Source organism: Mustela putorius, unplaced genomic scaffold (assembly GCF_011764305.1).
Source record: "Mustela putorius furo isolate JIRA1106 unplaced genomic scaffold, ASM1176430v1.1 tig00003870_pilon_pilon_pilon, whole genome shotgun sequence".
Taxonomy (NCBI): Eukaryota; Metazoa; Chordata; class Mammalia; order Carnivora; family Mustelidae; genus Mustela; species Mustela putorius.
In genome coordinates, this window is record NW_025422022.1 from 594829 (window position 1) to 617876 (window position 23048).

Below are 23048 nucleotides of genomic sequence, written 5' to 3' on the forward strand. Positions count from 1 at the left end.
GAGGTGGTGACCCCCTTACCCAGGAGAAAAACATTTGGAAAACTGACGTAAAGTCTCTATTTTTTCTACTCCAGAGAAACTTCTGGAATAATATCTAAGGAGCTGAGAGGCAGATGCCAGGCTTCTCTGCGTTTTCCCTTTAAGGAAAGTTTGGGGAGTATCAAGGACTGAATCCCCCAACCCAGCCTGTGAGTGCTGGAGTGCTGATTTAACTGGGGGGGGGGGGTAACCTACCTGCCTTCTTTCCTTGATAAGTTAGCAGAGGTTTGAGCTCCAGCACTGAGAAGATTCTTCATTCCCCTCACTTTCCTTCCCTAAAATGTGATCATAGTTCTGCAACTGAGGTAAACCCATGGTCCTTCAAAATAGACCTGACTTTGACTTTCTTTGTTCTTACTTGAATTCTTGGGAAAACCAGCAGAGATTTGCCTCTTCCGCTTCCACAATTAAAATAACTCATTTATGAGGGTAAAGGGCTGAGAGATGCAAAGAGGCAGTTCTCTCCTGTGCTACTCGACAGTTTTCCATCACACCATGTTACAACTGAGGAAAAAGTGACTTTTTCTTTTTAACCACGTACTACTTTTCACATTCAGATGCCTGAATTTTGTGAATCCTCCTCCAGCAGATTCATACCCTTGAAGTCCCACTAGATAGAAGAGCTGGAAAACCCCAAACTTCATATATTAAACATTCCTTATGCTGAGAATCCTACTGGGCACTGAAGCTGCGGGAGGTGACTGATTACAGGAGTTTACAGCCCTCCTGGAACTCCAGGAGTTACCAAAACCAGGAAGAGCTGGAGACCAGTTCAGCAGAGGCAGGCAAGCAAGAAACATTTCTGAACAATCAGATGTAACCGAAATAAAATGTGTTTAGGGGCGCCTGGGTGGCTCAGTGGGTTAAAGCCTCTGCCTTCGGCTTGGGTCATGATCCCATGGTCCTGGGATCGAGCCCCACGTCAGGCTCTCTGCTCAGCAGGGAGCCTGCTCCCCCCACCCCCGCCTCTCTCTGCCTGCCTCTCTGCCTACTTGGGATCTCTCTCTCTCTCTCTCTGCCAAATAAATAAATAAAATATTTTTTAAAAATGTGTTTAGAGGACCTAAAGGTCTTTCTCAGGTCTATATGTAAATCAGGAACTATCTTATATTTACAACCATAACAATTGTGCCTTGTGGTGCCCAAGTATTTGGAGCCCTGAGAGCAAGCAGGTGCCCCTTTTCCCTCCCAGCTAACAAGCTTCGGAGTGGTTCTTCCATTCTTCCAAGCAGTTTGAAAGACTGCCTCCTGACTGGAGTCCCCAGGAAGACAATGAAGAAAGCATTCGCTAACCTGCTTTGAGGTTGGTTTCCTTTCAGCAGACTGTATCAGGTCTCAAAGAAGTTGAGAGATAAAACTGAATAAAACATGGTCCTTCCCTTTCTCAGCAGTTCAGACGGATACAAAAGGAAGACTGTGTTTGCAATATTCGGTAGTGGGGGGATCTGTTCCAAGACTCTCCGTGGATGCTTGAAACCACCTAGTACCAAACCCTATGTATACTGTATCTTATTACTATACTTAAACATACCCATGATAAGGTGTAATTTATAAATAAGTCACAGTAAGATATTAACAACTAAGATAAAATAGAGGCAATATATGTAATCAAAATTATGTGAATGTGATGTCTCTCTCACAGTGAGGATAAGTAGAGTTAAATGGGCAAGGTAGGGCTGGCCTGGAAAGGGTCCTTATGCCATTCTAAGGAGTGTGGGATTTATTGGTCAGGCAACAGGGAACCATTATAGGATCCTGACTAGAGGAATAACCTGATTCATTCATCCTTTCATTCCTTTCCCTACCCTCCCTTCCTCTCTCCATCCCTCCCTCCTTCCCTTTCTTTCTGACTCTAGCATCAGCCTTTAGGATGGTTTGGAAGCAGCAAACAGTGGCGGCAGGAGTCCACTGGGAGTTGACTCTATAGATCCCGAGCTTAGGTCATGTGGGCCTAAGCCTACATAGTTGGCAACGGTGATGCTGGTGAGGCAGGGAGCTAGTTGGGGAGCAGAAATCATAGGACAGAATGCCCAAGTGGATTTGGGGAGAAGGGACAAGGAAAAGAATGGAGTTCCAGATGACTTTCAGCATTCTTATTCAGGTAATCAGATACAAGATGATATAATTAACTGAAAGAGAGAATACGAAGGGAGGAGAACAGGTTCAGAGGTCAAAGAATTAGTTTGAGTCAAAGGGCTTTATAGTGCTTGTGACACGTTTAGGTGACGATATCCAAGACACAGGGAGAAATAAGGACAGAGCTATGGGATCCAGTGACTAGAAGCCAGAAGAGGGATGCATTGGCCCCGCCAAGCTTGTTGATCAGGAAGGCATCTGTCTGGTGACAGAAGCTGAAGCAATCACAAACATTTTAAAAGATTGCTGGGGGGAGGGAGGAGAAAGCACCCAGCAAAGAAGACTGAGCAGAGCAAAAGAGGCTGGACACTGGAGAGCGAGGCCAATGGCATCAGTAGCTCATGCTGGAGAAAGTGGAGAGCTAAGAAGAAAGAGGGCACTTGTCATTCCCAGGTGACAGGCAGGACAACCACTGAAGTGAGGGCAATTCAAGATAAAAAGAGACAGGCGGAGACAGCTTTCTTAGAATACTCTTTGAGGAAACACAAGGTGATGACTAAGAGGGGTGGGTAGAGCTGGGGGTCAGCTGGAAGGGGGCTGTTTTAAGAACCGAACAGAGGTGAATATGTCATTTGCCTTCTTAACAGTCATGGTCAGGAAGAGCCGGGAAAATACTAGGCATTTGTCTGATTTAAAGGAAAACCTAAAATGAAAAAATGACTCTTCGGTCAAGAATACCATGGGGACGGGCGCCTGGTAGCTCAGTGGGTTATGCCTCTGCCTTCGGCTCAGGTCATGATCTCAGGATCGAGCCCCACATCGGGCTCTCTCCTCAGGAGGGAGCCTGCTTCCCCCTCCCCTCTGCCTGCCTCTCTGCCTACTTGTGATCTCTGTCGGTCAAATAAATAAAAATCTTAAAAAAGAAGAAGAAGAAGAAGAAGAATACCATGGTGAAACAAAGCAATGCTGATTTCTGTCCAGACAATTATTCTTTGTTATTTCAGGCCATTTTTAATCCAAGGGCTCAGAAGAAATTCGCACTTTCCAGCCCAACATGTTAACCTAGTACCGGCGTCCTTAACCTAACCTAACCTAAGACAGGTGTCCCTAGTAAGAGGGCCCATAGGAAGGGGCTTGGAGTGGGTTCATCTATGGTGTGAATGGTTCCATCTGAAGTCCAGAAGGAGTTTTTCAGAATCTACATTTCAGTTATCTTACTTCATTCATTTTATTATTCCTTTATTTCTTTTGAAATCATGCTCTCTTAAAATCTGAGTTAAATCAAGAGAATCTTATTACTCTGGAGATTTTGTTAATATTCACGATCATATGATTTTAAGAAATAGCTAAATAACTGAATAGAGGTTCCTCTCTGTCTTACTTTTTTCCCCCTCTTTCTTTGTTCCTCAGGAGAGAAGCTTGTCTTCTTATACCCTCTGGAATTGCTTGGATGATCCATTTCAAAATGCAAATGAAAAGAAAGGTGAATAGGAACACTTTGTCCTGGAATAAGATGCCCCTGGGTCTGGGCCACCTTGCCCCAAAGGTCCAGGTCATTGCTGAAGGGAGCCTGATGGATTTGTCCGAGAAGCCTAAGGAAACCTGTTTCCTCAAATACCAGGCTAGAGAGACTTAGTGTGGTTAGTCAGAGAAGTCCCTGTCAGGGCCTGTGCTAATGAAGCTCCTAATTTTTTTTTTTTTAAAAAAAGCAAGCAAACAAAGACAGAGGAGAGCAGAGCTCAATAGTTATGAGTGTAATTCTAGCCAGCCTGTGGCTTGTGCCAAAAGGTGTGAAAATCCCCTCTAGACCTGTCATCTGTCACAGGACAGGCCTGGGAAGACAGGCCCAAACCTGATCTTACATTTCTGAGCAGTGACCTTGGAAACTCAGAAGAGTGTCTTCTTGGCCACGCTTAATGCTCAAGGGGTGAGAGACTCATGAGAATGGACCAGGTTTTGCACAAATGGCAGTGATGAAGTTCTAGAATCTAGGTGAGGTTCGGTGGGGTGAGGTCCAGAGCCGATGACCAAGAAAGAATTCTTGAGACATCTTTGGTGCAAAATGGTAGCTTATTAAAGCACAGGGACAGGACCCATGGCAGAAAGAGCTGCTGCCCCAGGGATGTGAGGAGTGGTCTATTATATACTTGTAAGTTGGGAGGGGGTTAGGGATGGTGTTAAGTCTCTAAGGAATTTTGGAAGCAAGGTTTCTAGGACCTTTAGGGGCTAGCTATTGTTTGGGAGAAAGATTATTTATTACCAGTAATAAAAACCTTCTCTTGAGACCCTTTAGATGTATATCAGTAGGTCATATGCTTGGGAATGATTATCGACACTATCTTGGAGGTTTAGAGATAAAGTTTCCTAAAGGAATTGTTAAAGTAGACTTACAGGATCCTGGTTGGGAGTAGGGAGTTGGTCAGGCTAGGATTGCCCTTTTCCCTTAGCAAAGCCTTAAGGCGGAGGTCACTCTGCCTGTCTAAGGGCTTGTCAGTAGGTAAGGAAATTTAATGATTTTCTTCTGCCTCTATTTCCCACATCAGCAGGAGATTTCATTCCAAAACGCAAGTTTGGGTATCATAGAACGAAAGCAAAAAGGGACACAAGATATGTGTTTTCATTACTCCTACTTGGCGAGAGATGGTCAGAACATTTTCATTCTTTTTAAACAAAGACAACCAGTCCTATCACTTTCTAGGTGCCCATCAGACTCGAGCTGGAGAACCTCCGTCCCTCACGAGGAAGGTGACTATCTGTTGAGCCCCAGGGACAAAACATCAAGGGCTGAGGGAGGAGCTCTGTTACCTCAGCACTACTCTGTGACGTACATACTTTCTCCCAAGACCATTGCAAATTCCAAAGGCAGTATAAGATCCTGACTGTGGAGAGTTCTTATCCTATGACTTATCTAAGCAACATGATGAGCAAGGACTTTTAGACCACTTGCAATGGTATTCTCTGATGACTTAATGTTTGCTCATCAGCCTTAATAACTTTATTATATGAACAATTTGGCATTCACAAAATGGTAAGTGATGTCCTAACTGGTGCAATAACTATTTCATTTACTCCATAAACTTTTATTGAGCACCTACTATAGGCCAGGAGCTACAATAAGGTAATATGTTGATATGATGGCAATATGATGATAGAAGCAAGGTCCCTGACCTCAAGATATCAAACAGATACTGTGAGAAAATAGAAAACATATCTAATGGTCTGCCCCCCGCTCCTGACAGAGAACCTCCTGAAACCTTTGTAATTTCCTAAGTGATAAGAACACAAGGAACATCTTTTGTTCTCATTGTTGGTCATTGACTCTGGTTATTGACATATGGCTTCTGAAACTCTTGTAATTTCCTGGGTAATAGTGGTGTCTTTTTCTAACAGGCAACTCTAGGTGGGGTCCTGGATGGCTCCTGGATGAGAGCTGGTCATCGGAAGGACCAAGCCATGATTAGAAACTTGGAATTTTCAGCTCCACCCCTCCTCCTCTTGAGAAGGGAGCAGGGCTGAAAGTGGAGTTAATGACAGATCATGCCTACAAAATGAAGCCCCCACAAACATCCCAGCAAGATGGGGTTTGGGGAGCTACTACATTGGTGAACATACCCACACTGGGAGGGTGGTGCTCCCCACCCCCACTCCAGAAGGACAGAAGCTCCTGCGCTCAGGACCCTCTCAGACCTTGCCCTATGTATCTTTTATTTTAAGATTTTATTTATTTGAGAGAGAGCTAGAGAGAAGGATCATGAGTAGAGGGGGAAGGGGAGAGGAAGAAACAGACTCTCTGCTGAGCAGGGATCCTGATCTGGGGCTGATGCCAGGACTCATTCCCAGGACCCTGAGATCATGACCTGAGCTGAAGGCAGACACTTAACCAACTGAACCACCCAAAGGGCCCCCATATCTGTTCATCTGTATCCTTTATCTTTCTTTTAATAAACTGGTAAATGTGTTTCCTTGAGTTCTGTGAGTCATTCTAACAAATTAATCAAACCAGAGCAGACTTGGGGGAGGGGGTGACATCATCAGAACCTCCCATCCTAGCAAAACTGGACAGGAACTGTGGGTAACCTGGGAATCTATTACCTGCAACTGGCATCTGAAGTTGAGAAGCGTGAAAGGCAGTCTTGTGGGACAAAGCCCCTAACCTGTGGGGCCTGACATGATCTCCAGGTAGAATGTGCTAGAACTGAGTTAAATTATAAGACTTCAGCTGGTGTGGGGCACCTGGGTGGCTCAGTTGTTAAGCGTCTGCCTTTGGCTCAGGTCATGATCCCAGGGTCCTAGGATCGAGCCCCACATCAGGATCCCTACTCCGCAGGAAGCCTGCTTTCTCCCTCCCCCACTCCCCCTGCTTGTGTTCCCTCTCTCACTATGTGTCTCTCTCTGTCCAATAAATAAATAAAATCTTTAAAAAAAAAAAAAAAGACCTCAGCTGGTGCTGTGGAGAACTGCTGGTGTAGGAAATCCCCCCCATACATTTGGTGACCAGAAGGATCAGAAGTGAAGAGTTTTTTATGAGTAGTAAAGGAGATGCACAGGAGAAACACGGGATGGGGCAAGGCCTGGGGTTTTTCAAGAGAAAGACTGGACTGAGGTTCTTCCTAATACAGATATGCAAACAAGTGAAGCAGGATGTGGTATATGCTATAACGGCCTTAAATATAAGGGGCAAGAAAAAGCAAGAGCAGCAACAAGGAGTCTGGCTGGAGGAATCAAGAAAGGTGTCACGCGCTCCATAACGCTTGAGCGGAGATCTGCAGAATCAGGCTGAGTTAAGTAGGGAACAGTATTCCAAACTGCGAGACAGGGAAACTTGCAAAAATACGCATGTTGGTGGAAGCAATTAACTACTCCAGTATCACCAAATATGAGGCAGTTTTGAGTAGACAGGGCTTTATATGTCACGCCAATAAATTTTGATTTTATTTCATAGGCGTGGAGAGTCTCCAAAGAATTCTGAACTGTGGGACACATAAGCAGAGTTATGTCCTGGGAAGATTGTTCTGCAGGAATGTGGAGAAGTGAGATGGGAACAAGACTGATGTGTCAGAGCTGCGGTCCTTGGAATGAAAGACCCCAATCAGTGGGGGTGGGTGGGATGGAAGTATTAAAAAAATTCAACCGAGTAAACTTGAAGATCTAATTGACTTTATTAAATAATTTCTCACTCAGGCAGTCTCCCATCTAGCAAGCAGAGGTTCTAAGGAGTTGGACAAAATGGAAAGTTTTTATAGGAAGGAGGGTGGGGCAAGAAAGTTAGAAGCAAAAGGAAAAGATTGTTCCAGGCAGGTTCTCGTTTCCTGAGTGGGACAGCAGGGGTGTTGTATCAGATTATGTCATCTTCCTTCAGGGGAATGGAGAGGGCCACGTGATAGACTCACTGACACCCATCAGAAAACTCCCGACTGACCAATTAAGACTATGTTGCTAGAGGAGGTTGGAATTATGATTAGATTCCATATTAAGCTCTGGTTTGGTGACTCAGCCTGGACTAAGTGACACCATTTGGGGCCTGTGGTTTTCTTTTCCACAGAAAGAAAAGCAGTTCGGGAAGAAGGTAGTTTGGGACCTGGGGGTTGTCAGATAGATAGCTAAGGAAGGAGGAATCTAACTGACTGTCAGATCACTGACTTGGGCCGGTGGATGAATGACAATGATCGTACATGAGATTAGAAGATTGGAAACAGAAAGACAAATGGCTTTGGAGAAGGGAATGAATTTTGGTTTTGTGAGGGCAAGGATGAGGTTCCATGGAAGGCTCAGGGGAGATGTCTGGGCACCAGCCGTCAATGTGGGGGTCATCAGCAAACGGATAAGGTGAAGTTACCGGCTGGAGAGGTGGGCCAACCCTCAGGAATGCCAAATACATCAGGATGAACTGAGGAAACGAAGAGCCGGGAAGAGACAAGGAGAAGCCAGGGAGGCATGAAGAATCTGGAAAGAGAATTGTTAACAACAAACAGAAGAGAGTTTTAAAGAAGGAAGCTAGCCCTGTGCGGTTGAGTGGCAGTGTTATCGTCAAAATTGAGTACGTGTAGGATCTGATGGAGACCCTAATGGCTGCAGAGGTGTGGGCAGATTGGACTAAGGATTCCCGCGGGATGGGTGGGGAGGAAGCTGCGCTTGGTGCTGATATCCTCAGCTGTGGGGAAATGGGACCAGAAAGGAGGGTAGAGGCTGGTGATACCCAGCGGCTTGGGAGGCGCCACTCGGGTTCTACCCCGGCCTGAGCGGGAGGAATCAGAACCTTCGGCCTCTGGCAAGAAATGCTGCAAGGAAGGCGAGGCTGGAGAGGTTTGGGGACACGTCAGTTCCGGGTAACCAAGAAAGCAAGCCGGTGAGTCAGAAGGCAGAGCTCAGGGATGAGTCACCTTGAGCCGCGCTCAAATCACGATGCTCCCGGAAATAGAGGAGAGGCAGGCCTGGGAGGGCTCGCGTCCCTCCTGGGAGCCAGCAGGACTGGGCGATTACGGAAAGCTGCAGGCACCGCCCGGGGCGCATGGAGCCAGCCCAGGGTAAGGAGTGACGGGACTCCAGGCGCCCCGCACCGCTCCTCTCCCGCCCGAGAACCGGGCGCGGGAGGGTGTGCCGCCGGGGACCAGCAAGAGGCAGGCCTGCCGCCCACTCCTGAGACCTACCTACCTCCCCGCCAAGCCTCTGGCACCCGCTGCGCCCTTGACGCCCTGCCCGCCCGCCCCGGCCCGCTTCCTGGAGGCCGCACCCCGCGATCTCCGCCGCGCTGCGATCTGCCAGCCAAGTTCGCCGCGTCTGGGAGGAACCGGCGACACCGTGGCGGGACCGGGGGACGCGTCCCCGCACCCGGGCAGCAGGGCGTGAAAGGGGACTGCTTGGGGTGACTCACCTGGGGCCCAGGCTTTGTAGAGGAGGGTCAAGTGAAACTTGATACACCCTGCGGAGGCCCGTTAGTTCTACCACAGCGCCCTCTACTTCCTTCACAGAACTAGCCACTGTCTGTAAGGAGTTGCACTGTCTTCATTCTTAGTTTCCATCGGAAGGTGATTTCCAGGAAAGGTGGCCAGATCTCCTGAGTTCCCCCACTGGATTCAACAGCGCCAGACTCCGGCGGCGCATTGGCCAGGAGAGGAGGGGAAGCTGGAAGACCCGGGGTTAGAGGAAGAGACTGGCGTTCAAAGTGAGCAGAGGTGGGCGCAGCACCTGCTTGTCCCGGGGTCAGCGTGAGGTGCTGTCATTGACTGTGCCCCCGGTCCAGCTAAGGGGGAGGCTCATCACATTACCCTGGACCTCCGGTCCACCTTGATGCTGCTCGGACCTCTGCCAAAATCCCCTGGCTTTGCCAAGGTCACGTCCTGTGTAATTGTATAAAATGTCTGAACAGGAGCATCTCCATCTTGAAGCTAGATTTCCTTTCTGACTAATCATCTGGAACTGTGCCAGAAGCGGGCATTGTTTTACAAGCAGTTGTTCATAAAATCCAACAGGATCACTGGCATTCAGACCATAAAACTGTTAATAGGGAGACATAAAATTTTATGAAGACATAAAAGTTAACTAACGCATACCAGGTAAAGCTCCTTTGATAGCTCCAAAAAAAGAGTTGATTAGATGTTTATCAAAATTAGCACCGAGTTAAGATTTTTTTTGTCTTCTTTTCCTCTAAATCATATAATGGTGCCTTCTTTCTTTCTCATAAAACCCCTTGCCTTCCCACAGGAATGGGACACTTTTCTGGTTACTCCAGAATGCTCCCCAAATTGCACAAGACCCCAAATAAGGGTCTTTGTTCTGTTTTAGTTTAACTCCTTTTCTCAGTAGACAGCCCATAGGCCATCAGAGCCTCACCAAGTCCCACAGCCACTGGGACAGAGTTTGCTCATAGAAGTCCTGAGGCCCAGCTTTCTGTTGTCCCTCTAATTTTTAGTTTGATATTTGAGATCTTATCAACACTTAGATCATTTTTGCAGCACTTTCCAAAACAATCACAAGGTATAAATAATTTAACTTCAATCCCAAAGTAGAGTTTATTTATGGGGAAAAAAATAACTGTAAGTTTGGTTTTCTTGAAATGACATGTTTGTATCATGGTGCATAAATCTACAGATCCAAGTAGCTCAAAGAACTCCAAGTTGGGATGCAAAGAGATCTACACTGAAACATATTATATCAAACTGGTTATAAGACAAAGAGAAAAATCTTAAAGGCAGCAAAAGAGATCCAACTCTTCACATACAAAGGAGACTTGGTAAGATTAATAACGAGTTTCTCCTTAGAGATGATGGAGGCCCAATGACAGTGGGATGACATTTTAAAGTGCTGGAAGGAAAACTGTCAATCAAGAATTTTATACTCAGGGGCGCCTGGGTGGCTCAGTGGGTTGGGCCGCTGCCTTCGGCTCGGGTCATGATCTCAGGGTCCTGGGATCGAGTCCCGCATCGGGCTCTCTGCTCAGCGGGGAGCCTGCTTCCTTCTCTCTCCCTCTCTCTGCCTGCCTCTCAGTGTACTTGTAATTTCTCTCTGTCAAATAAATAAATAAAATCTTTTAAAAAAATTTTAAAAAAAAGAATTCTATACTCAGCACAATAGTTCTTCAAAACTGAGGGAGAAATTAAGACACTCCCAGATAAACAGAATCTGAGGGGTATTTGTTACCACTAGACCTGCCATACTAGCAACGTTAAAAGGAGTCCAATTTGAAACAAAATGACATCAGACAATAACTCAAAGCTGTATGAACAGAAATCTCCAGTAAAGTTGAATACATGGGAAATACAGAAGCCAGCATTGTTGTATTGTTATTTTGTGCTTATGCTTTTTTATTTCCAAATGCTCAAAAAATAAATGTATAAAACAGAAATCTATGTTATTAGGCAAAAAAATGTAGAGAGATGCGATTTGTGATGATAATATAAGGAAAAGATCAGAACTGTATAGAACTGTGTAGAGAAGAGTTTAACTACTGAAATTAAGTTGGTATCAATTCAAATTAGGCTATTATAAATTAGGATATTAAATGTAATCCCCATGGTAACAACAAAATATCTAAAGAATATACACAAAAGGAAATGAGATGGGAATCAAAATGATTCATTAAAAAAACAACTAAATGCAGAAGAAGAGAATACTGGAGGAAATGAGAGACAAAAGCCTACAGAAAGCAAATAGCCAAATGGCAGAAGTAATCTTTCTATTACTTTCATTTCCATGATGATGGATGATGTCATTCCACATCAGTAGTTACTCTGAATGTTAATAGAGTAAAGTCTCTAATAAAAGGCAGAGATTGGCAGATTAGATTAGTAAAATGTGATCCAATTGTATTCTATCTACAAGAAACTCAACCTATATACAAATATGCAAATAGATTGAAAGAGAAAAGATGGAGAAAGATATTCCATGGAAAATGTAATCCACAGAGAATTGTGGTAGCTATACTAACATGAGACAAATAGACTTTATTTAATGGAATAAATTTCTAGAGGTTCACAAATTACATAAACTGAAGAAAAAATAGTAAATCTCAACAGATATATAACAAGTAAAGAGATCGGATCAGTGATCAAAATCCTCTCAATGGGATACCCACTCTCACCACTTTTATGCAACATAATATTAGAAATCCTAGCTAGAGCAATTAGGCAAGAAAAAGAAATAAAATACACCCAAACTGGGAAGGAAAAAGTAAAACTATCACTATTTGCAGATAGCATGATATTTTATGTAGAAAATCCTAAAAACTCCACAAAAAAACTGTTGGAATAAATAAATTCAGTAAAGTTTCAGGGCACAAAGTCAATATACAAAAACCTATTGTATTTCTGTACACTAATAATGATAAGAAAGAGGAATTAAGAAAACAATCCTATTTACACTTGCAACAAAAAGAATAAAATACCTAGGAGTAAATATGACCAAGGAGGCAAAGACCTTATACTGAAAACTACAAAGACATTGATGAAAGAAATTGAAAAAGACATATAAATGTAAAGATAATCTGTCCTCATGGATAGATGTCCATGGATAAAATGTCCATACTACCCAAAGAAATCTAAAGATTCAATGTAATCTCTGTTAAAATTCTAATGGCATTTTTCACAGAAATAGAATAAACAAATCCTAAAATATATATGGACCTAAAAAAAGCCCTGAGTAGTCAAGGTAATCTCAAGAAAGAAGAACAAAGTGGAGGCATCATGTTCCCTGATTTCAAATGATATTAAAAAGCTGTAGTAATCAAAAAGCATGGTATTGGCATAAAAACAGACACACAGATCAATAGGATAGATAGCCCAGATATAAATCCATGCATGTATGGTTAATTAATTTACAAGGAGCCAAGGATATACAATGGGAAAAGAACAGTCCCTTCAATAAATGGTGTTAAGAAAACTGGACAGCCACGGCGAAGGAATGAAACTGAACCACTACCTTACACTATACATAAAAATTAATACAAAAAATGGATTGAAGACTTGAATGTAAGACTGAAGCCATAAAACTCCTAGAAGAAAACCATAAAACTCCTGGTAAGCTCCTTGACATAAGTCTTTGCAATTAATTTTTGAATCAGACAGTAAAAGCAAAAGTGATGAAAGCAAAAACAAACAAGTGGGACTACATCAAACTAAAAAAACTTCTGCACAGCAAAGGAAACCATCAACAAAATGAAAAGACAACCTACTGAATAGGAGAAAATATTTGCAAATCATATATCTGCTAAGAGGTTAATGTATAAAACATATAAAGAATCCATACAACTCAACATCAAAACAAACAATTCAGTTTTTAATTGATCTTCTGTACAGAAGATCTGAATAGACATTTTTCTCAAAAAGACATACAGATGGTCAACAGGTACATGGAAATATGCTCAACATCACTCAACATCAGGAAAATGCAAGTCAAAACCACAGTGAGATATCACCTCACACCTGTTAGAATGGCTGGTATCAAAAAGACGAGAAATAACAAATGTGGACAAGGATGTGAAGAAAAGGAGACCATCACGCACTGCTGGTGGGAACCGAAGTACAACCACTATGGAAAACGATATGGAAGTTCTCCAAAAAGTAAAAATAGAACTACTATACAATCCAACAATTCCACTTCTGGGTATTTAGTCAAAAACCAAAAACACTGATTTGAAAAGTTGTCCGTACCCTCATGTTCACTGCAGCACTGTTTGCAATAGCCAAGACACGGAAATAACCCAAGTGTCCATCAGTAGATGAATGGGTAAAGAAGGTGTGTCTCATATATAAAATGGAATATTATTCAGCCAAAATCTTCCCATTGGTGACAATATGGATGGAATTTTAGGCCAATTATACTAAATGCAATGAGTCGGTTAGAAAAAGACAAATACCATACGATCTCAGTTACATGTGGAATCTAAGAGAAAAAAAAAAAGCTCAGATACAGAGAACAGATTGTTGGTTGCCAGAGGCAGAGGGTAGGGATCGGAAAAATGGGTGTAGGAGGTCAAAAAGTACAAACTTCCAGTTATAAAATAAGGAAATCATGGGGATGTAATAAATATAGCATGGCCACTACAGTTAATAATATCAAATTGTATATTTGGAAGTTGCTAAGAGACTAAATCATTATAAGAAAAACTAGAATTGAGAAATTAATTCAGTAAGAACTGAATTAAAATATACATGTTCCTTAGCCCCTCCTTTGCCCCTGCCTACTTCCCACAAACCAAATAGTCCAACTTAATGTTAACTTAAAGCAAGAAAGCAAGCAAGAAAGAAAACCTCTCAGCAAAGAGAAGTCCAGAACCATGTGCCCTCACTTGTGAATTCTATCAAAACATTAAAAGAATTAACACCAACCCTTTTCAAATGCTTCTAAAAAGTTAAAGAGGAAAGAACATGTCCAAACTCATACCTTGATACTAACTCAAGGTAAGACACCACTAGCAAATAACCCTGTAGACTAATATCCTTATAAATACTGATGCAAAGTCCACAAGAAAGTACTAGCAAACTGCATCCAACAGCATATTAAAATGATTATACATCACCACCAAGTGAGATTTAGTCCAGGAATGCAACATAAGAATATCTACCAATGTAATGCATCACCTTAATACAAAAAATACATGATGGTCTCAATTGAACAGAAAGGCATTTGACAAAATCCAACACTCTTCCATAATAATAATTTAAAAACACTAAGAAAACTAGAAATAGAGGGAACTTCTTCAACATGATAAAGGGCATTAAAACCTATTACTTGTAGCTAGAGCAATTAGATGAAGGAAAGAAAAGTCATTGAAATTAGGAAGAAGTAAAACTATTGCTATTCACATATTATATGATCCTATGTATAGAAATATATCAAATGTATAAAATATCTAGAAAATCCCAAATACATAAAATACATAGAAAATACATAAGAAAGCTACTAAATCTATGGAGAAATATCTACTCATGTCTTCTGCCATTTCTTGACTGGATTATTTATTTTGGGGGTATTGAATTGGTTAAGTTCTTTGTAGATCTTGGATACTAGCTCTTTATCTGAGAAGACATTTGCAAATATCTTGTCCTATTCTGTTAGGGTGATGGAATGGGGTAACTGAGCAATGGGCATTAATCCTCAATGGGCATGTTAGGTAATGAGCACTGGGTGTTATACGCAACTGATGATCACTGAACTCTACCACTGAAAGTAACAATATACTATACGTTAGTTAACTGAATTAAAAGAAAAGAAGGCTACTAAGTCTAATATACAAATTTAGCAAAGTTGCAGGATACAAGATTAACATTCAAAAATCAGTTGTCTCTATATATGTGTAATGAACAATATGAAAAAGATATTAAGAAAGCAATTCCATTTGCAGTAGCATCTAAAATCATAAAATACCAATAAAATAATATAATGCCTAGAGTTAATTTAAACTAGAGTCAATTTAAATTTAAACTATAAGACGTTTCTGAAAGATCTTTAAAAAGAGCTAAATAAATGGAAAGACATCTTGTGTTAGTGGATAAGAAGGCTCAATACTACTCAAAGCAACCTCCGGATTCAGTGCAATTCCTGTCAAAATTTCAACCACATTTTTTAATTTTTTGCAAAAAAATTTTTAATTTTAATTTAATTTTAATTTTAATTTTTTGCAAAAGCCGATTTTTAAATTCAAATGGAATTACAAGAAGCTCTGAATAGCCAAAGAAATCTAGGAAAAGGGGGACAAAGTTGGAAGACTCCCACTTTCTAATTTCAAACATACTACAAAGCTACCGATACCAAAACCTTGTGGTTTGGTATTAGCACAAATACAGACTTATATGCTAATGGGATGGTACTGACAGTCCAGAAGTAAACCCACATTTCTGTGGTCAATTGATTTCAATAAGGGTGCCAAGTCCCTTCATTAGGGAAAAGAATGGTTTCTTCCACAGATGGTTTGTGAAAGTGGATTTCCACATGCAAAGAAGAAGCTGTACCATTACTTCATACCATATACAAAATGATTAAAATCAACCAACAATCTAAATATAAGAGCCAAAACTATAAAACTGTTAGAAGAAAACACAAGAGTAAATGTTCATGAACTTGGATTTTGCAGTAGGTTCTTAGATATGACACCAAAAGCCCAAGGAGGGGATTGTACTAAGTGAAGTAAATCAAGCAGAGAAAGACAATTATCCTGTGGTTTTCACTCATATGTGGAACACAAGGAATAGAGCCGAGGACCACAGGGGAAGGGAGGGAAAGCTGAAGGGGGAGAAATCAGAGAGGGAGAAGAACCATGAGAGACCCTGGACTCTGGGAAACAAAGTGAGGGTTGCAGAAGGGAGGGAGGTGGGGGGGTGGGGTAGCCGGGTGATGGGTATTAAGGAGGGCACGTGTGGTGATGAGCACTAGGTCTTATATACAACTAATCAAAACCTAATGATGTACTGTATGCTGGGTAATTGAATATAATTTAAAAAAACACAAACTTCATAAATTGGATTTCATCAAAATTAAATTATTTTTACGTGCCAAAGGACATTATCAAGAAAGGGAAAGACACTGGAAATGCAGCTTGAAGGCAGACAAGACAAGAGGCACACAGACATAGGCGTGCTGTACACTCACCACTGTGTGATTACTCTGAGTCAGGTTAACGGGCTTTAAAGGCCTCTGGGGCTATGTTGCCCTACAAAGCTGAAAAGTTAGAGGATATAATGAATTGCCCTTCTCAGGAAGCCTTTAATTCTCAACTCCATTGGAAACAGACTCCATTTTTATAGGGTTGGTGGTTCTGATTTTTCTTTATTTTAATCTTATGAAAAGTTAATAAGTTCCTACTTCCCCACAGCCCCCTCTTTTTTTAATTTATTTTTTATTTTCAGCATAACAGTATTCATTATTTTTGCACCACACCCAGTGCTCCATGCAATCCGTGCCCTCTATAATACCCACCACCTAGTACCCCAACCTCCCACCCCCCGCACCTTCAAAACCCTCTGATTGTTTTTCAGAGTCCATAGTCTCTCATGGTTCACAGCCCCCTCTTATCCCATTGGGGATATTTTCATTCATCATCATTGTTAAAAGATGGGCTCTGGAGCCAGGCTGTTTTGCATCTTTAATAAACTCTTCGGACCTTAGTTTTCTCATCCAGAAAATGGAAATAACAATAGAAACTGCATTCTGGTGCTGCTGTGAGGATTAAATCAAGGCAGTAAAGAACCTAGCATACCGCTAGTACATAGCAAGCCCTCTATAAATGCTAACGATTCTTATCCCACACTATCCTAATTATCCAGAAGGTTAAGTTGCCTTTTTAGCTTAACCTTGAATGGCAGGGAGCACTTATTCAATTCACATTCCCTCATCCAAGCTTCATTACTCTGCATCATGAAGAAAGTGGGGGGAAAGGTTATAGAACACAATTCTGGCTTAATTATATTTGTAATTCCCATGGTGCAATCTTTAAAGTACCATTTATCTACAATTGTTAATCAGAATTATACACAGCAATGTGTGTAGTGAAAGCCTAATACCTCGATCCATACAATTGCCAGAATGTTCTGACTGATTTAGGGTGGTGATACAAAGTTTAAGGTTTGGTTGGGTCCAAATCTCTCGGCAGTGATTTCTAAAGGCATGTTGAATTTGCCAGCATTTTGGCTGTCAACTAAATCCTTAGTTAGAATAAGTTAAGATATGAGAGGCTCGTGTTCTCATATTTGAGTTATCAATTACTTGAATGGTCACTTAACAACAAAAACCTATTTAATAACACTCTCACTCTCTCATGCTCTCTCTCTCACTCTCAAATAAATAAATAAAATATATATATTTTTAAAAAAAGGTGGGGTAGAGGGAGGCACGTACCAGGGTGGCTCAGTTGATTAAGTGTCTATCTTCAGCTCAGGTTGTGATCTCAGGCTCCTGGGACAGAGAGCCCCAGAATGGGCTCCCTGCTCAAGCAGGGAGTCTACTTCTCTCTCTCCCTCTGCCCCTCCCTCTGCTCATGCTCTCTCTGGCTCTCTCTCAAGTAAACAAATAAAATCCTTAAAATACAATTTAAAAAATAAAAAATAGACTAATAACAAAACACAAATCTAGTCTCCATTGTTTTGTTTAGATGCTATCCACTTAATACTGATTAATGCAAAAATTTAATTCATACCATGTTGCCTTTGAATTCTACCCACAACTTTTGGGATATCAAGACCGATTATTCTTGACAACAGCAGACCTTTCCAAAGTACCACAGGGAGAGAAACTTCTCAGAAACCAGGGTTCTGTAAGGAGACAGACATAATAGCTCATTTCCCAATGAAACTAGCAGGGGGTCAGTGTCTTCCAGTTAAGCTTTGAGGAAAAAGCCATTAGATTTCTTCATGACATTTCAGAGTTTGGATGACCTTCAATTAGAAACAAAGAACACCCTGAAAATAGATAACATCTGCTCACCCTGAAATATTTAAAAAAAAAAAAAAAACTAAAAATATTCAGAACTACCAGTATGTTCATTGAATGAAGATTGTGCCTCCAACCCACCTCCAAAATCTATTTACTGAGAACTCAGCAGCAAGATAGAAAAAACAATAAAAGGGAATTAAGAAAAAGAATAATGGTCAATTGCTCACAGAGGAATAGGATCCCCCCAAAGTGAAAGACAATATAAAGAATGGGAGAAAATGTTCGCAAATTATTTACCTGATAATATACAGAATATATCAAGAACTCTTACAACTCAACAAAAAATAGACAACATACTTAAATGATGAGTAAAGGACATGCATAGACATTTCCCCAAAGAAGATCTACAAATGGCCAATAAGCACATGAAAATATGTTCACCTTTATTAGCCATTAAGGAAATACAAATCAAAACGGGAGATACCACTTCACACCTATTAGGATGTGTGAAAATTAATAAAGGGAAATCCCACTAAAGTAGAGTCCTGAGGCTAGTAAGGCGAGCCATACAGAGGCAGTACAGGGAAAATGAGAGAGATTTAATTCTTGCAAAGTTTCCATATGCTTAGAGATAAATACCTCCTTCTCAGAAAGAGAACGGAGAGAGAACAATTCTTCAGGGAGTAAGGGTTGTTTGAGCAAAAACAGAAGAAACAGTTCACCCAGAAATAACAATTTTAAGCCTGCCTGCACAACTATTTCTGTATTTCAGGTGCCCTAAAATATGTCAGCCACTAAAGAGTGACGACCACAAAGTAATGACATTGTTCTGGTCAGCTTCCTTGTATATAAGCTGTCTCTAAGAAACTCCACCTGTTTTCTTTCTCTCGAATTCAAAGTTCATTTCTATGACATTGAGACTCAAGAACCTGGTTTCAGGGGTCCCATAACAATACCACTCAATGCCAATTACAGCAGAATTGTCAATTATGGACCCCAAAAGAATTGTCAGTTATAGACCCCAAAGGGAACAGATGTATGCTGCATCTCCTCCAGGAAATTCACCACCGCCCCCCCCACCCGCAACTCAGCCAATGAGAAATCATCCTCACCCTGAACTCTAGCTCTTCAAAAGTCTTTCCCTCAAAATAATCCCTCCTAATTTTCTCCCTCCTCTTCATAAAATAACATTCCTCTCCTTTGTTTATTGGACTTGCCAATGTCTTTGCCATAGCTTGCATGTCCCAATTTGTAATTCTCTGTTATTCCTAAATAAACCCATTTTTACTGGTAAAATAATTATATTTCATTGTTAACATTATGGTTATAATCATTTTTCAAAGGAACATAAACAGTTAGGATGTAGAAAAATCGGAACCCTTGTATAGAGCTGGTGGGAATGTGAAATGGTATAGTCACTACAGAAAAAAGTTGGCCAGCTCTTTAAAAAGCCACACAGAATTACCCCAAGACCCAACAATTTCACTCCTAGGTATATACGCAGAGGAATTGAAAACAGGGGTTCAGACACTTGTAGAGCAATATTTTCAGCAGGATGATTCACAACAGCCAGGCGGCCCAAGTATCGAACAGATGATTGGATAAACAGAATGTGTTCTGGTATGGGTCATGGCATATGATTCAGCCATAAAATGTAATGAAGTTCTGGTTGGAGCTGAGACTTGCAGACAGAGGGTCAGGAGGCCACACCTGTCATGCCTGTTTGTCCTCAGCTGGTTTCTTGCTTGGGAACTCATCCTAAGACTCATTTCTGCCCCAAGGACTGCCTTAGTGCCTGCTGGCATCCAGGAATCCCCGTTCAGCAAGCTCCACACACTTTCCAAGAAAGCAGCGTCCTCTGAATGCCACTTCTTACCACAGCAGTGAGGGGCAGGCATCCCTTTAAAAAAAGAAATAATACAGTTCTGGCATATGCTATGATATGGATGAACCTTGAAGATGAGATAGGGAAGCTGAGGGGACTCTGTTTTTAGAAAGGCTCTATCTCTGCTGCTTTTCTGTTGGGCCCCATTTCCTCATGTTCTGTATTTTGCATCTGTGTAACCCAAAGGAGTTATGTTCCCACTCCAAGGGGGAAGCACATCAGTTAGTCATTCTCTGAGTTTTTCCCAGGTCCCCAAACACCTGATAATATCTAAGAAGAACCGGAACCCAAACATGTACCAGGACATTAGATTCAAACAAACCTCAGCTAACGCTAGCATCGATACCCTCTACCATTGATGATTTATGAACTAAGACCTCTGGTTCACCTGTCGCTTGCCTTTGATCAGACCCTACCCTGGATTCCTGAAGGAACATGTACTCTGGACCCCTCCCCCCTAACTCCAAGTAACAACAAGAATTGTTCTCTTTTCCTTCCCTAGGCTACTGGACATTCTGCCTCCCACAATTAATCACTATTCAGTAACCTCTGCTTCTACTTTCTCCAGCTCAAGTTTGATTTTGGTTTTTTCCTATGCAAAACCAAGGACACTCTTGGAGGGACCTGTGGGGACCTCCCTCTAGGTCCTCAGACCCAACTTTCTTGCATCAAAAACATTATGCTAAGTGAAAGTAAGCCAGACACAAAGAGCCAGATACTATATGACTCCACTTGCACAAAATTTGTAGAATAGGCAAATTGATAGAGGTGGAAAGTAAATGGGTTACTAGGACTTTTGGGAGCGGGGGTAGGGAGTAATTGCTTAATGCTTACTGAGTTACTCTTTGGGAAAATTAAAAATTTGGCGATATATATAACGGTTTTGTTTGCACAACACTGTGAATATAATTAACACCACTGAACTGTGTGCTTACAAGGCTTAAAATGGCAAATCTTATACAAATCTTATAGTTTACTATAAAAAATATGTTATTAGGAAGAATTTGTTTCTCAAACGAAGGGGACGCTGTTAGCAGAGTAAAAGTCATTAAATAAAACCCGAACTATCTCGTCTAGGAGATAGTTTAAACTGCTTATATTAGCCTTAATGTAGCCCTCGCTATTCATTTTCATCGGAAACAAGTATAGGGAGCTGGGGAGAAGAGGAAGCGTGTAACTAGCTTAACTGCCTCTTTGCCTAGAATGCTTAATTCAGTTCTTGCATTTCTTCATAGCAAGGGGGGTAAATGAAAATGGAAATCTCAGAACCCCCTGCAAGTGATTTGCATTGTTGCTGTCAATTGAATTTATTGGGATTTAAAAGCGCCGCCTTCTTATTAAACTCAGAATACAAACATGGTCATATCTTATTTGTTTGCGGTAAATACTCAGCTTCCAAAACCAGATTAGCAGGAGATTCTGTTATTTTCTCTTGCCAGATGGGCTCCTGCTGAACTGTCCTAGAAGCAAGCATGGGGGTCCACGGGTCTCACAAAGCCAAGGGAAGACCAGCTTCCATTCTCAAGGGAGTAACTAGCTCAGTCCACATGTGTGATTGCTCCTCATCACCACAAGATGGCGCTGTCAGATCACACAGAAGCATAATAAAAGCGGCGTTCCAATTTTCTCTTTACTTCTTGTTTTTCAGAGAGTGAGCCTTGGTTTCCCTTACTCCCCGGTTCTTTCAGTTCTCATACTAAGACTAAGATGCACCCAAGACTGGTTCTGTAATTTGCTATTCCACAGTTCCCTGGTCTTCTCACGGCACCCACATCACCCAGAGGTCTTAGAAGTCCACACAATACAAGAGACCGGACAATAGGGCTACTTGCCCTCCTAAGGAAGCTTCCCTTCAGTTATGCCAGAGGGCCTGCACCTTCCTTTTAGGATGAATCGTTTCTTTCCGTGACACAGAGATGATGTGAGGACATCCCCTCAGTGAGTCAACAGAAAGGGGGCTAAGACAAAGCAAACTTCACCTTTGGGGACAATCTAGTCCATCAGAAAGTGCCTCAAGCACTTTTTCCTCTGACAAAGGTCATTCTAAAATGAAAGCTGCCTCGGGGATCTCCTGGGCTCACAAGACTAGGCAGCCCTGTTCCCTGCCTGCATGAGGGCATCTCAGAGAGGCCGTATTCTCTTTGCTGAAACTATCTGAGGACACCAGAAATCAAAGCATAGAGTTTGGGGAGGGTCCTTGAGAAGGTCACAAAGGAAGGCGGGCTATGCTACAAAGGAAGGTAGCATAAACTAGAAAGAGCTGGAAAAAAAGGAAAAGATAATTAGCCCAAACTGCTCACCTATCTTTCTCACACATGCACACACACACAGGCTCTGGTTCATGTACCTCTCTGTCTTCTAGGGGATATCCTTGGCCTTGAACATTCCTCTTCTTTGATTAAGCTTTTTCTTTTCAGAAAATTGTAGACTCCCATGTCGTTTAAGAAACAACCCAAGGGGCATGTGGGTGGCCAACTGGTTGAGCTGGTTGAGTCATACTCTTGATCTCAGCTCTGGGCTTGATCTCAGGGTCCTGGAGCCTACGAAAGAGAAAAACAAACAAACAACATGAAACAAAAAGAAAAATAGAAGAAGAGGAGAGGAGAAAAGAGAAGAGAAGAGAAGGAGAGGAGAGGAGAGAAAAGGAAAGAAAAAGAGGGAGGGAAAGAAAGGAAGGAGGGAGGGGGAGAGAGAGAGAAAGAAAGAGCACAGAGACAGCCCAGCCCCTCTGCCCTTTATTCAGAATCCTGCACTGGGAACATTCTGCCAAACTACAGTGCAGTATCGCAGCCAGGATACTGACATTGACACGGTCCCATACAGAACATTTCCATCACCACAAGGGTCCCTGCTGTTCCAACTTACCCCCTTCCTAAACCCTGGCAACCACTAACCTGTGCTCCATTTCTGTAATTTGTCATTTCAAGAATGTCACATAAAGTTAGTCCTACAGCGTGGAACCTCTTGAGATTAGCTCTTTTCACTCAGCATAATTTTCTGGAGAGTCTCACAGGCTGTACTTTTCATTGCTAAATACTGCGCCCTGGACCCGCCTTTTTTAACCTGGATACCTAACCAGGGATGGAGAAGGGAAGAAGCACACAGAAGGAGGGGTCCAGAGCCACTGCTAGAGGTGTGGGGCGGGGCATAGGTCAGGACCGCCCAGGCGGGGGGCGGTGCGGGGGCG

At 42.1% G+C, this 23048-nt stretch overlaps 1 protein-coding gene and 1 long non-coding RNA gene across 2 annotated transcripts in view; both read right to left on the minus strand.

The window, feature by feature from the left end:
- The window catches only part of SERPINB6 (serpin family B member 6), a 37074-nt gene extending 28000 nt beyond the window's left edge, over positions 1-9074 (minus strand). The window contains exon 1 of the mRNA XM_004753617.3: positions 8987-9074. The gene's annotated coding sequence lies outside the window, so the exon portion shown is untranslated. The remainder of the gene's footprint in view (positions 1-8986) is intronic.
- Positions 9075-19101: 10027 nt separating this feature from the next.
- Positions 19102-22988, minus strand: LOC101684799. The gene is made up of 3 exons (XR_199506.3): positions 22756-22988; positions 22209-22401; positions 19102-19876 (listed from the first exon to the last, which is right to left on the minus strand). It is a non-coding gene; the product is annotated as an uncharacterized LOC101684799 (long non-coding RNA).
- Positions 22989-23048: the final 60 nt, after the last annotated feature.